This window comes from Hypanus sabinus, chromosome 16 (assembly GCF_030144855.1).
Source record: "Hypanus sabinus isolate sHypSab1 chromosome 16, sHypSab1.hap1, whole genome shotgun sequence".
Taxonomy (NCBI): Eukaryota; Metazoa; Chordata; class Chondrichthyes; order Myliobatiformes; family Dasyatidae; genus Hypanus; species Hypanus sabinus.
In genome coordinates, this window is record NC_082721.1 from 83,070,630 (window position 1) to 83,084,652 (window position 14,023).

A 14,023-nucleotide genomic window follows, 5' to 3' on the forward strand; every position below is an offset into this window, starting at 1 on the left:
AACCTAGTGGTTAACCTTTAAGGTATCCTGCACGAGGACCCCCAAATCCCTTTGCACTTCTGATTTTTGAAAATTTCGCCCCATCTAAATAATAAACTGCCCGATTATTTCTTCTTCCAAAATGTATAACCGCACATTTCTCAACATTGTACCTCATCTACCATTTCTTTAACCACTCTCCTAAACTGACCAAGTCTCTCTGCAACCTTTTCATTTCTTCAACGCTTCCTGCTCCTCCACCTACTTTGGTGTCATCTGCAAACTTAGCCACAAAACCATTAAATCCATAATCTAAATCATCTTGTTAAGCAGCCTCATGTGTGGCACACTTCTGAAAATCCAACTACATCTACCAATTCTCCTTGTCTAGCCTGCTTGTTATTTCTGCAAAGAACTCCAAAAGATTGGTCAAGCAAGATCTTTCATTAAGGAAATCATACTGACTACAGTCTATTTTATCATCTGCCTCCAAGTACCCCAAAACCACAACCTTAACCATCATCTCCAACACCTTCCTAACCACTGAAGTCAGGATAACTAGCCTATAATTTCCTTTCTTCTGCCTCTCTTCTTTCTTAATGAGTGGAGTGACGTTTACAATTATCAATTCCTCTGAAACCATTCCAGAATCTATTGATTCTTGCAAGATCACTACTAATGCCTCTACAATCTATTCAGCTACCTCTTTCAGAACCCTGGGACATAGTCCATCTGGTCAGTTGACTTAGCTACCTTCAGACCTGTCAGTTTCCCAAGAACTTTCTACCCAGTAATGGCCACTTCAAACACTTCAACCTGTATTATTATGTGTGCAAAACAAACAACTTCAGATCCTGGTGGCAATGCAAGGGGCGCACCCGGAACTGGTAGCTACGATGGTTACCTGCACACAGGGTTTGAGCAGCGGTTCAGTAATAAAATGTTCTAATGCAAGCCCACATTCTTTTATTAAGAACAAACATAACATGATGTCTGAAGATGGTGTGAAGACTGAGCACGAAGAGTAAATGAATACTGTGCATGACTGAGAACGAGACTGCATGAGTACGAAAGATGAGTGAGCAGTTCCTGAAGTTCAGCAGTCACTGGATTCTCCAAGAGAGATTCAGGTGAGAGGCCGAGAGTTCCCATCATGAATAAGCCAAGTCCTCGTACACCTATGTAGTTTACTGGCAATCTAACTGATAACTGGGAACCACTTCAAACGGTGATTCAATATATTTAGCTGGTAGCAGAACGGGAGAGACCAATGAAAAATTGAAAGCGAGGCTTTTACTGAATGTGTTTGGACACCTACAACAGCTTTCAAATTGACTCTGCTTTTACATTGGACATTCAGATGACAAAATTTAAGGAGTATTTTGTCCCAAGTAAAAACATCACATTTGAGAGATATAAGTCTTTTCCTGGGACCAGAAACAGGTGTTAGCTTTGGCCAATTCTTAGCTGAGCTTCACACACTGAGTAATTCCTGTGAATTTGGAAATTTGAGGAACTCACTAGTTAGAGAAAGAATAATTTGTGGAGTTCCAGATAATGGACTCCGAGATAACTTCACGCCCACATCACCCAAGGCCAAATGGCTTAACAGAGAGTTCAGTCACGGTAGTGAAGTACCTCATAAAGATAGCGCAAGATGGACAAGAGGATTTCAACAGAAGTCTAATGATTTACAGAGGTGCACCACTGCAGCATGGCCTTTCACCAGCCCGAATGCTAATGGGTCAATGCATATGCACCGACCTTCCAATACTTGAAAACCTGCTGGCACCTAAAGGAATATACAAGGTCAAACTGGCTAAAGGAAAAGGGAAAGGAAAACAGAATCTGTATCACAACAAGACTGTGAATAGCTTACCAGCCCTGAAACCTGTAGATAAAGTGAGAATCCGAGATCATGATTCTGGCACATAGTCCATGCAAGGATATGAGCAAGAGGAAGCAGCTCCACTTTGCTGCCAGATCCAGATGGAGTGAAGGACACCTCTGAGAAAGAATTGCACGGATCAATGGCCAAGAGCTTCGACATGAAGCTGTGATGCATCACCTGTCAGTACACCAACGGGGCCAGCATATGTAAAAAGTAAACATGTTGATCAGAGTAATCAGAAAGCCACAAATATCAAAGCAGCAAATGCAAGCAATATACCCTGTGGAAGCAAATAACAGACCTCAAGGACAATTAAACCACCTCAGAAACTGATTGAAAGTTGTAGAGTGGATCAGGGACAGGAGTAGCTCATTACAATTGAAATCGAAATGTTGAACAGAAAAGAGACGGACTACAGAACACAGCTATCTTTGTTGGAAAGGATTATTGTTCCTTGCAGATTTATGAGGATATTTATTTTATTTTAAAGGGGTAAGATGTCTTATTATGTGTGCATAATAAAGAACTTTTGTTCACAGTGGGCATTGGGAGGCATTCACTTCAAACCGTAAGTTATGATGGTGATCTAGTTGTGTGAGCAAAGGGTTGAATGGCAGTTAAGTAATAAAATGTTCTAACATAAACCCACACCAAGTTTCTCTTTATTAAGAACAAAAATAACACTGCCCCCTGACACTCTCAAACTTCCGACATACTCCTAGTGTCTTACATAGTGAAGATTGCTGTAGAATACTTATTCCATTCATCTGCTATTTCTTTCTGCCTCATTGCTACCTCTTCAGCAACCTTTTCCAATGGCCCAAGATCTACTCTCATCTCTCTTTACAATTTATATATCTGAAGAAATGTTTTGCAGAAACTTTTGATATCCTTTTTTATACTATTGGGTAGCTTACCTCTGTAATCCATCTTTTCCTTCTTTATGACTTTTTTTATTTGCCTTCTGTTGGTTTTTAAAACTTTCCCAATCCTCCAACTTCCCACTAATTTTTGTTTTATTATATGCACTCTCTTTGACTTCTCTTGTCAGCCACCTTTGTGTTATCCTGCCTTAGAATATGTCTTCCTCTTTAGGCTATATCTATCCTGCACCTTCCAAATTGTTCCCAGAAATTCCAGCCATTACTGCTCTACCATCATCCCTGCAAGTGTATCTTTCCAATCAATTTTAGCCAGCCCCTCTCTCATGCTCTGTAATTCCCTTTATTCCATTGTAATACTGATACAACTAACTTTAATTTCTTCTTCTCAAGTTGCAGGATGAATGCTATCATATTATAACTGTTTTAACATATTCTAGAGTTATAGTATACAGAAAATATTAATTTCAACAGAAACCAGTCTTCAGATTTGAAAGTGGACTGTATGTTGTATTAAAAATGCAGCTCAGAACAATGGCTTTCTTGGTGCTGCAGATTGGGTTTGATTGTAAAACAGAAAACACCCATTGACCTGAGATGTCTGCATATGCATGAATGCAGTGAAGAAACAGTGCTGTGAAGATTCAATCTAGGATGCCTGGAGTGTTGGTGTGAAGATTTAGGTGTTCAAAAATTATATGTAACTCAAATGAAGCATTGTCAACCCGAAGTATTGAAGTAAACATTATCATTGTAACTATTGAAACTGTTACCATTGATCTTAAGGGTATAAAAATTTGATGTACTTTATGCTTAGGAGGCCTCTTCTTCCAAGAGTGTCTCCAGTATGTTTTGCTGAATAAAGACTTCTACATCCACTGACTTCAGTGTCTCTCTGGTGACTTCATTCACCGATACAATATTTGGGGGCTTGTCCGGGATATGTTCATGAACCTTTGTGTGGCCAATGATCCTGGCAGTCTAAGTGGGTGAATATTTTTAAGATTAGCACTCACACTTGAATCTGTTTATGTCTGTGATCATGGGATCACAAAGTACCATGAAGACTGTGGAAGGCTAAACTGGTAGATATAAAAGTCATGTGATATGTGTATGTGAATGTGTGTTTATGAAAGAGACCAGAAATTTTTGTGTAATTTGGTGAGAAAGTGCCACCAGTTGTGATGGGTGATTACCAAACATTCGGGACGCCAGTGGAGAGCATGTATACACATTTGGGGAGCTGTATAGTAGTAGAATCATTTGTGAGTGTGTTTGTGTGTTTAAGAGTACCTTGATGTAACAGTTTTAAAATGCAGAATAATGCAACAGGCATTATGAGTTCAAATGCACATACTGTAAGTGGCAGATTGTAGAGTGCTCTGAAAGTTTAAATATGTATTGTTTAGGTGGATAAGATGATGAGAGGCATTGATTGTGTGGATAGTCGGAGGCTTTTTCCCAGGGCTGAAATGGCTAGCACAAGAGGCCGCAGTTTTAAGGTGCTTAGAAGTAGATACAGAGGAGAAGTTGGGTTAAGTTTTTTTTACGCAAAGTGTGGTGGGTGTATGGAATGGGCTGCCGGCGATGATGATGGTGGTGGATACGATAGGGTTTTTTAGGAGATTCCTGGACAGGTACATGGAGCTCAGAAAAATAGAGGGCTATGGGTAACCCTAGGTAATTTCTAAGGTAAGGACATGTTCAGCACAGCTTTGTGAGCTGAAGGGCCTAAATTGCACTGTAGGTTTTCTATGTTTCCAATTTTGATCCATCAATTATATTTTGTGTAGTGTGGGGGTATTTGAAGGAGAAGTTATACCCAGATATATCCATTGGGATGGAGCCTTTTGAGGTCAGGCCACACCTGGAAAGACCCTGACGACACATCCGAGCCCTTGGCCTTGATTATGACCATCCATAAGCCCTTCAACCCGGAGAGAAGCAGAGAATTTTGTCAGAACTTCCCTCACTTGGGGGACGTCACGTGATGACGTAGGATTGAGACGCTGGAACTCAGTCCTCCCGTAAAAAAGTTAATAAATTAATGTTTAAGTGAAGAAAAGTTAATTAATACTTTTTTAAGGTTACTTATAAATTACTCCGGATTGTTTTAAGCTATGCCTCATAAACAGAGGACGAAGAAAACTACTACCGCGAAGACCGCTCAAGTTGGAACAGAATCAAGGCCTACTTCTACTGAAGAACCACGGACTCAGGTACAACACACCACCGGTGAAACAGAAAAGGAGACCGCGGCAGCATCGGTCATTTCTAAAGGAAAAGATCAACGAGAACTGCGCAAGCATAAAGGAACGAGCATGCGCAAACGAGAGCAACCAGAACTACAAAACCCAGCAGCGACTGAAACCGACAGTGAAAGTGAATCTGAGAGAGAGCCGGACTCTCTGGAAAAATCAGACGAAGATGAAGATGAAAGTTCCTCTGAAAATACAAAAAAGACATTGAGGCAAATAATGCATAAATTAAATGCATTAAAAGTAATTAAAAGTAACCAAAAAGTAATTAAAGAAAAAATAATAAATATGGAGGCTATGTTTGATAAAATGACAAAGAAACAGGAAAAAATGGAAAAGAAAATTACAGATTTGGAAGTCAAAATGGAAGAAATGGATGGAAGAATGAAGAAGATGGAAGATGATAATGATACCTGGACATCAGAAAGAAAACAACTCATGGGAAAAATTGATAAGCTTGAAAATTTTAGTAGACGCAACAATATTAAAATTGTTGGACTTAAAGAAGGTACCGAAGGAGAAGACCCAATAAATTTTTTTCAAAAATGGATTCCTGAAAAATTGGAAATGGGAGAAGAAACTTCAATTGAGATTGAAAGGGTGCACAGAGCCTTAAGACCAAGATCTCAAGATGATCAAAATCCGCGATCAATTTTGATAAGATGTTTAAGATACCAGGATAAAGAAAAGATTTTGAGGGCGGCTGCCCAAGGTGCTAAAAGAAGAAAAGGTCCATTGATGATAGCAGAGAAACCAGTTCTTTTTTATCCTGATATAAGTTATAACCTTTTGAAGAGAAAGAAAGAATTTAATCCAGCTAATTTTTTCCTATTATCAATAAATACTCAAGATAGAGTGAAAAATGTGGAATATAAAGCAAGAATATTGTCTGACCACTCTCCTTTAATAATGACAATGATAATGATAGATAAAGAGGAATCAATTTATAGATGGAGATTTAATTCAATTCTACTAAAACGTCAAGATTTTTGTGATTTTATGAAAAAGCAGATTCAGTTCTTTTTAGATACAAATTTACATTCAGCTGATGATAAATTTATATTGTGGGAAGCAATGAAAGCATATTTGAGAGGCCAGATAATAAGTAATACTTCTAAAATTAAGAAGGAATATATGATAGAAATAGATCAATTGGAAAAAGAGATTATAAAATTAGAAAAAGAATCTCAAAGAAATATGACAAAAGAAAAACAAAGACAACTTATTAATAAGAAGTTAAAATATAATACACTCCAGACATATCGAACAGAAAAAGCAATTATGAGAACTAAACAGAGATATTATGAACTAGGTGAAAGATCACATAAAGTTCTTGCATGGCAGTTAAAAACAGATCAGATTTCTAAAACAATAAATGCAATTCGAACAAAAGTGAATGAAATTACTTATAAGCCTCTAGAAATTAATGAGGCTTTTAAGAATTTTTATTCTGAGTTGTATAAATCAGAATCAAAGAATGATGATGTTAAGATAGAAGAATTTTTATCACAAATAACTCTTCCAAAATTAAATACAGAAGAACAGAAGGGATTAGGTATGCCTTTTACATTGAAGGAAGTTGAAGAAGCTTTGGGATCACTTCAAAGCAATAAATCTCCAGGAGAAGATGGTTTTCCACCTGAATTTTATAAAAAGTTTAAAGATTTATTAATTCCTCCTTTTATGGAGTTAATATATCAAGCGGAAAGAATGCATAAACTTCCAGAATCTTTTTCAACAGCTATTTTAATAGTATTGCCAAAAAAAGATAGAGACCTTTTAAAACCAACATCATATAGACCTATTTCTTTGTTAAACACTGATTATAAAATAATAGCAAAAATCTTATCTAATAGATTATCTAAATGCTTACCAAAATTAGTGCATATGGATCAAACAGGATTTATCAAAAATAGACAATCGGCAGATAATGTAACCCGGTTATTTAGTATAATCCATTTAGCACAAAAGAGGGAGGAAATGAGTGTGGCAGTTGCTTTAGATGCAGAAAAAGCATTTGATAGATTGGAATGGGATTTTTTATTTAAGGTATTGGAAAAATATGGATTAGGAACATCATTTATAAAATGGATTAAAACCTTAAATACTAATCCCAAAGCTAAAGTAGTGACAAATGGTCAAATTTCAACATCATTTCAGTTAACAAGATCAACTAGGCAAGGTTGCCCATTATACCCTGCTTTGTTTGTGTTGGCAATAGAACCACTAGCTGAATTAATTAGAATGGACCCAGATATTAAGGGTTTCAGAGTTAATCAGGAATACAAGATTAACTTATTTGCTGATGATGTTCTACTTTATTTAACAGATCCATTACATTCACTACGCAAATTATCTTATAAATTAGAAGAATATGGGAAAATATCGGGTTATATCGGGAAAATTGGGATAAAAGTGAAATTTTACCTCTTACTAAAGGAGATTATAATCAATGTCGATTAATAACTCAATTTAGATGGCCAACAAATGGTATAAAATATTTAGGTATAAGAGTTGATAATGACATAAAAAACTTATACAAATTAAATTATTTACCACTTTTGAAAAAAATTCAGGAAGATCTTGATAAATGGATGGCATTACCAATAACATTAGTAGGTAGAGTAAATACTATAAAAATGAATATATTCCCTAGACTACAATATTTATTTCAATCATTACCAATACAATTACCCCAGAAGTTTTTTCAAGAGTTAAACAAATATGTGAGGAAATTTCTCTGGAAAGGTAAGATGTCAAGAATATCGTTGGAAAAATTGACATGGAAATTTGATCTAGGAGGATTACAACTTCCAAATTTTAAGAATTATTATAAAGCAAATCAACTTAGATTTATTGCATCTTTTTTCGAGAAAGATAAACCGGCATGGATTAGAATAGAACTAGATAAAATAGGAGAAAACGTACCAGAAGATTTTATATACAAATGGGAATCTAAATGGATACGGGAAAAATAGACAATAGACAATAGGTGCAGAAGTAGACCATTCGGCCCCTCGAGTCTGCACCGCCATTCTGAGATCATGGCTGATCATTCACTATCAATACCCAGTCCCTGCCTTGTCCCCATATCCATCAGATATCTATCCAGCTCCTTCTTGAAAGCATCCAGAGAATTGGCCTCCACCGTCTTCCGAGGCAGTGCATTCCACACCTCCACAACTCTCTGGGAGAAGAAGCTCTTCCTCAACTCTGTTTTAAATAACTGACCTCTTATTCTCAATCCATGCCCTCTGGTACTGGACTCTCCCAACATCTGGAACATATTTCCTGCCTCAATCCTATCAAATCCTTTAATTATCTTAAACGTTTCAATCAGATCCCCTCTCAATCTCCTCAATTCCAGCGTGTACAAGCCCAATCTCTCCAATCTCTCTGCGTAAGACAGCCCTGCCATCCCAGGAATCAACCTAGTGAATCTATGCTGCACTTCCTCAATTGCCAGAATGTCCTTCCTTAAACCTGGAGACCAAAACTGTACACAATATTCCAGGTGTGGTCTCACCAGGGCCCTGTACAAATGCAAAAGAACATCCTTGCTCTTGCATTCAATTCCCCTTGTAACAAAGGCCAACATTCCATTTGCCCTCTTCACTGCCTGTTGCACTTGCTCATTCACCTTCATTGACTGGTGAACTAGGACTCCTAGGTCTCTTTGCATTTCTCCCTTACCTAACTCGACACCGTTCAGACAATACTCTGCCCTCTTGTTCCAGCTTCCAAAGTGGATAACTTCACATTTATTCACATTGAATGACATCTGCCAAGTATCTGCCCACTCACTCAGCCTATCCAAGTCTCCCTGTATTCTCCTAACGTCCTCTTCGCATGTCACACTGCCACCCAGTTTAGTATCGTCAGCAAACTTGCTGATATAGTTTTCAATGCCCTCATCTAAATCATTGACATAAATTGTAAAGAGCTGTGGTCCCAATACAGAGCCCTGTGGTACCCCACTAGTCACTTCCAGCCAGTCTGAGAAACACCCATTCACTGCTACCCTTTGCTTTCTATCTGCCAACCAGTTTTCTATCCATGTTGAAAGCCTGCCCCCAATGCCATGAGCTCTGATTTTACTCACCAATCTCCTATGTGGCACCTTATCGAAAGCCTGCTGAAAATCTAGGTACACAACATCTACTGGCTTACCCTCGTCTAACATCCTTGTTACACCCTCAAAAAACTCCAACAGATTAGTCAAGCATGATTTGCCCTTGGTAAATCCATGCTGGCTCGGCCTAAACCTATTTCTGCCATCTAGATGTGCCACTATTTCGTCCTTAATAATGGACTCAAGCATCTTCCCCACGACTGACGTTAGGCTAACAGGGCGATAGTTCTCCGTTTTCTCCTTCCCTCCCTTCTTGAAAAGTGGGACAACATTAGCCACTCTCCAATCTTCAGGAACTGATCCTGAATCTAAGGAACATTGGAAAATGATTATCAATGCATCCGCAATTTCCTGAGCCACCTCTCAGGAAAGAAAAGAAAGAATCTCCTATATTAAAACATTTGATTGACTTATGGAATAGGATAAATGTTGATGATGAGACAAAAAAATCTTTATTAGCAAAGAGATCTTTAATTCAAAATAGACTTATTCCTTTCACAATGGACAATCAACTTTTATATAATTGGATTCAAAAAGGGATTAGATATATAGGGAATTGTTTTGAAGGAGGTATATTAATGTCATTTGATCAATTAAAGAATAAATATAAAGTATCAAATAACACTTTATTTTGTTACTTTCAATTAAGGGCTTATTTAAGAGAAAAATTAGGTCAAACAATGTTATTGCCTAAACCTAATGAAATAGAAATTTTAATTCAAAAAGGAAATATTAAAAAAATTATATCTTGTATGTATAATTTGATTCAAAAACAGGCAATTAAACAAGGAGTCCATAAGTCAAGACAAAAATGGGAAAGTGATTTGAATATTAAAATTGAAGAAACAAATTGGTCAAGACTATGTCTTGATAGTATGACAAATACAATAAATGTTCGGTTAAGAATAGTGCAGTATAATTTTCTACATCAATTATATATTACACCACAAAAAATAAATTAATTAAATCCAAATTTATCGGATCAGTGTTTCCGATGTAACCAGGAAACTGGTACTTTTTTACATTCGACATGGTCTTGCTCTAAAATTCAACCTTTTTGGACAAATTTAAGACTTTTACTGGAACAAATTACAGGAACACAATTTCCTCATAATCCAATTTTACTCTTACTAGGTGATATTGAAGGGATAAAACCAAAACTCAAACTAAATAAATATCAGAAAGAATTTATAAAAATTGCACTGGCAGTAGCCAAAAAAGCTATTGCAGTTACTTGGAAATCGGATACATATTTATAGACTCTTGGAAGAAAGAAATCTATGGCTGTATTCCATTAGAAAAAATTACTTATAATTTAAGAGATAAATATGAAACATTTCTGAAAATTTGGAGCCCTTATTTACAAAAGACAGGATTAAATATATCGATGCTCTGAAGATGAAACAATTGGTTATTTGGGGAAAGAAATAAATATACATATTAAAGTTATTACGAATTCCATGGAGCATGTGGAGATCTTCCAACAACCAGGCAATCCTTTTTTCTTTTTTTTTTCTTTCTCTTTTTTTTTCTATAGGGCAGTTAGGGGGGAGGGGTTAAGGGGAGGGGGGAAGGGTCATATACATTTTTTTTCATACTTTACTTTGTAACTACTTAAAAAGGCAATTTAAAAAGTTTTCAAAAAAAAAAGAACTTCCCTCACTTGAAATCATCTGTGGGAATGAAGCATTCTGGGCCCAGCTCAAGGAAATGGCTGAAGTTCATCAGATGTACCCCAAAGGTCAGGGAAATGTATACATTATACATCCTGAAATACTTCTACTTCACAGCCATCGACAAAAACAGAGGAGTGCCCCAAATGAATGACAGTTAAATGTTAGAACACCAAAGTCCACCCCAGCTCCCCTCCCTCCCACATATAAGCAGCAGCAAGCAACGATTCCCCCCTCCCCTCACCAGCAAAAAAAAAGCATCAGCACCCGCCACCGAGCACTCAGGCGTGAGCAAAGCAACAGCAAAGACACAGATTTGCTGAACCCCAAAGACTACTCGTTCATCTGGTATTGAACATACCACAGGCTCTCTCTCGCCCTAATAAGAGAGAAAGAATTGTCTCCATTTCACAGCGAGAGGGGAGACATAACAAACAACTCACTGATTTACAATGTTAAAAGTCCGTTGCATTGCTTTTACCAAGCTCTGTGCCCAAAGATCTCAGGTCTCTGGGCACACAGCCGTAGATCTTCCATCTCTCATGACACACCGATCTCTGATCCCCTGTCTCCAAAGCCCCAAAATCTGGGTCCTCCGAAGGTGAGGGAAGCTCTTAAGCCAAGCCTTTGGCATGCCAAGTAACAGCTATTCATGAAACCCCAAGTGCAGGTCCCATTCCCGCAAAGAACCGTAGTCAGCATGTAACTCCTGGTTCAAAAGAACTCTGAAAGGAGAAAACAGAGACAGTAAAGATGGAAATAGAGCTGTTTCCAAAGATGCAAGCAAAGGAGTCATCGTTAGGTGCCATTAATCCTCCTAAGCTGTTTTGGTAAAAGCAAGGTGCCCGAGGAAGATGTTAATCAATCAGTATGGCCTTGGGAGTTCAAGGTGGTACATGGGTGACTATCAGGAATGCCAGCAATGAAGAGAAATATCGCTTCTTTAAAGTGCAAGTGAGGCAGCGACTGGGGGGAGGTGCGAGTAACTGGGAAACGATACTGTCAGTAGTTCAGAGAGCTAAGGAGCCTGCTTGGTATATATGCAGAACGTAAATCAAGCATACGAGGAGTATTCAGGGTTGGATCATCCGGGGAGGGATGACCCAGTCCTCCTGAAAATGCTGAAGGAAGGCCTGAGCTCAGCACAGCAGGAAGTTCTAGGTTTGGGGAAAGCAGCGGGAAAGGCCTACTCTGTTTTAGGATCGTGGGCCAGCGAGATAGACCAGAGAATGGAGAAGAGAAGTTGAACGGTGGCTGCAGTGGATGGATTAATGCCCCTCTTAGCATCATTTCACCACTCTTTATTTAGTTTGCTTAATAGTTGTGTGTTGGTTTGTACTCTAAAATGAACTGAAACCTTGGAATTAGATTGCTTGGCATTTTTGACTCCTGGAAGAACCCTGAGGATCGGAAATCAAACAGAGATCCAACATTGGCTTTTTGTAAACCTCCATGGGTGACCATTACTAGCAATGGAGGCTGCTGGCTTCAACATATTAAACTGATTCAAAAGAGGAGGCAGGAGCCTAACTATGACTTTACTTTAAGGAGGCACGTGTGGTAGCGTAATAGCACACGCAATTAATATATTTTTAATACAACCCATAATGAATTATTTTAAACAATCAAGAATGCTTAATCAACAATACATTTACAAGATTACTTAAATATTACTGAAATACTAAATAAATGGATGCTCTTCCCACCAGATCTATGATCTGGTCAGCAGTCAGATCGGACAGGGAGGGCACTGACTGCTGTCATTTCTGCCCATCTTGGTGGTTGCTTCTCACACATTCCTCCCTTTGTGGGATTCAGCTTCCAATGACGGCCTGGCAGACCACAGCAGTAACATATCATCTCCTTTCTATGACCACTCTAATCGTTCCTTGCTTGGTGTCCCAGTTGCTGGTGCACAGAGCAAGTTCTCAGTGTCTTCACAGCAGCAATATTCACTACAGCCACTTATGATTTATATTCATCCATCTATTGTCTATCTGCCCAGCCCATGATGCAATTGCAGGGTAGATCTATCCCACTGCAATCCACAAATCTAAAACTTCCTGCTGGGCTGAGCTCAGACCTTCTTTCAGCAGTTTCGGGAAGAGTGGATTGTCTGACCTTGAGAATTTCTCATAAGATCAATACTTACATTTTACATCATCCACGGCAGGCTCACGGGCTCTCTGAACTACTGACAATATCATTCCCCAGTTACTCTCACCTTCTCCCAGTCACTGCTTTCTTCTCCCTTAAAAAAAGTTATATCTCTCTTTGTTCCTGGCATTCCCACTAGTTGCCCATGACTCCCTGGACCACATTGCCCTACATGTTCCTCAGGAATTTAGCTTTTACCAACCCATCTATCCCTTTTGGATGCATCTGGTGAATTTCAAGTATTTCATTGAACTTGCACCAGAATCCTGCATTCGCAGAAGTAATGTTAAGTAAAGAAGGCTCCGACAAAATGCTCTGCTTTTCCCTTGGGGTGAAGGGCTTATGGATGGTATTAATTGAGGTCAAGGGCTGACCTGGGTCATCAAGGTTCTTGACCTGACGTTATCTCACCTCAATCAGTGCTACCCTGACAGATATATCTGGGTATAACATCTCTCTCAAATATTTACACACTAACTTCCATATTAAGCAAGATATAAGGGATAAATAAAAATTAAACAGCATGTACTTAAAACTACAGAGGATGTACCCTGCAGTCCTCCAGTTCAGTGCTGCTGAACTTGTGATGCCTGTTGTATTCCTTTTCATATAAAAGTGTTACCCCAAAGTTTCAAACCTATTCTGAAACACAGACTCTAAACAAGTGTTTCTTGGCATTCTTGCTCACTGACAGAGTGGTAACGTGGTGGTTAGCACGATGCTTTACAGTACCAGTGACCCGGGTTCAAATCCCACCGCGCCTGTAAGGAGCTTGTATGTTCTCCCCGTGGCCATGTGGGTTTCCACCCACAGCCCACAGACGTACCAGTTGTACTTTCTCCACTAGTACCTAGTACTGGAAAGCTGATTTGTGAGGTAAGGGTGTCAGACTAGTTTGCCTCTGTTGGCATGAAATGTGGTGACAGAGAAGTTAATGAAGCGTTAAGATCCTCAGCGTTCTTGACAGGGCAGATGTGTTAAGGAATTTTCTTATGTGTGACAAAATCTAAACTAAGGGCACTGCTTAAAAATAAGGAGTCACCCATTTTAGT